This window comes from Penaeus vannamei, chromosome 7 (assembly GCF_042767895.1).
Source record: "Penaeus vannamei isolate JL-2024 chromosome 7, ASM4276789v1, whole genome shotgun sequence".
Classification (NCBI taxonomy): domain Eukaryota; kingdom Metazoa; phylum Arthropoda; class Malacostraca; order Decapoda; family Penaeidae; genus Penaeus; species Penaeus vannamei.
In genome coordinates, this window is record NC_091555.1 from 46,679,621 (window position 1) to 46,681,667 (window position 2,047).

Below are 2,047 nucleotides of genomic sequence, written 5' to 3' on the forward strand. Positions count from 1 at the left end.
ACGGGAGATAATATTACGGTAAATAACCCTTTCGTCTCTTGGTTTACTTTAGCCATGATGCCATCTCCATAAAAAAATAATAAGACAAAAAAAAGAAATTAAATAATAATAACTAAAATAATGATAGTATTTTTTTTTTTAAATGCTTTGCCGAAAATAATAAGAAAAAAAAGAAATTAAATAATAATAATAATTAAAATCATGATAGTAATTCTTAAAAAATACTTTGTCGAAAACGAGAGATAATTTTCTTAAAGGAACTATAATGAAAAAGAGTTATATATACACAAAAAAACAATAAACCAGCGGTAATTCTCGACTCCTGACCTAGATAAATCACTTTTTCCTCTTTATTTTTTCCTCTTGTCGAACCGGTGGATCAAACAGACACGCGAACGGGGGAGAAAATGGCTCATCTCAAACGCCCACACTCTCGCCTCATCTCAAACGCCCACACTCTCGCCTCATCTCAAACGCCCACATTCTCGCCCCCAGACTGTTTCCAAAATATGTAATCACGTGACTTTGTGGCCGCGGACGAACTAAAATGAAGGTCTGATTGATATATGGAAACGCGGGAGGGGGAAAAAGGGAGGAGGGAGGGAGGGAGGGAGAGACAAATAAACAGATTGATGGATAGACAAGGAGGAGGAGAGGAAGGGGGAAGGAGAGGAGGAGGGAGGAGAGGAGGAGGGAGGAGAGGGAGGAGAGGGAGAGGGAGGGAGAGAGAGAGAGAGAGAGAGAGAGAGAGAGAGAGAGAGAGAGAGAGAGAGAGAGAGAGAGAGAGAGAGAGAGAGAGAGAGAGAGAGAGAGAGAGAGAGAGAGAGAGAGAGGGAGAGGGAGGGAGGGAGGGAGGGAGGGAGGGAGGGAGGGAGAGACAAATAAGGGAGATTGATGAGAGAGATAGACAAGGGAGGAGAGGGAAGGAAGGGAGGGAAAGGAGGAAAGGGAGGGGAAAGAGGGAGAGGGAGAGGGAGAGGAGAGAGAGAGAGGAGGAGGGAGGGAGGGAGGGAGGAGAGAGGAGGGAAGAGGGAGAGGAGAGGGAGAGGGAGAGGGAGAGAGAGAGAGAGGGAGAGAGAGAGAGAGAGAGAGAGAGGGAGAGAGAGAGAGAGAGAGGGAGAGAGAGAGAGAGAGATCGAGCGAGAGAGATCAAGCGAGAGCGAGAAAGAAAGAACGAAAGAAAGAAAAAGAGAAAGAAAGAGACAGAAACAGAATAAAAGAGAAAGACTCTCAAAAAGAGCGAAAAAAACCCGCCCAAGAACAAAAGACACGGCCCACCTCCTCCTCCTCCTCCTCCCACACTCAATCCCGCCCGTGTTTACGAAGCGCGCCCGCCCGCTGGCCTCCCCGCACGTCCCCCCCCCCCCCCCGGGGCTTTCTCGCCGCTGGCCGCCGGACCACACACACACGAGCCGCGACCCGACGACCCACCTCATCCCTTCACCCTCCTCCACCTCAATCCCGCCCGTGTTTACGAAGCGCGCCGCCATACGGCACCTATCCCGCACGTCCCCCAGGGCTCGCCATGGCCATGGACCCACACACACACGAGCCGCGACCCGAGCCACGTTTCCGCGTAAACACATACCCTCTCACCCCCTCCTCCTCCTTGTCCTCCAACACCTCCCATCCCTTCTCCTTCCCCTTCTCTTTCCCTAACACCTCCCCTCCCTTCTCCTTCCCCCTCCCTTCCCCTAACACCTCCCTCCCTTCTCCTTCCCTTCTCTTATCCTTTAATACACCTCCTAATCCTTCTCCTTCCCTTCCCCTTCCTTTCTCTTTCCTTTCATGCTTTATCCTCTAACCTTCCCCTTTTCCTTTCCCTCCCTTCCTTCCGCTACCCCTTTCCTTCCCCTCTCTTCTCCTTTCCCTCCCCTCCCCTTCCCTTCTCTTTTCTTTCCTTAACCATCCCCTAATCCTTCCCTTTCTCCTCCCTTCCGCTACCCCTCTCCTCCCCTTTCCCTTCCCCTCCCCCTGCGTGGTGCAGAGGTTAGCGTGTTTGTCTCGCAATCTTGCTGACCTGCGTTCGATCCCGCGCACTGCCAGT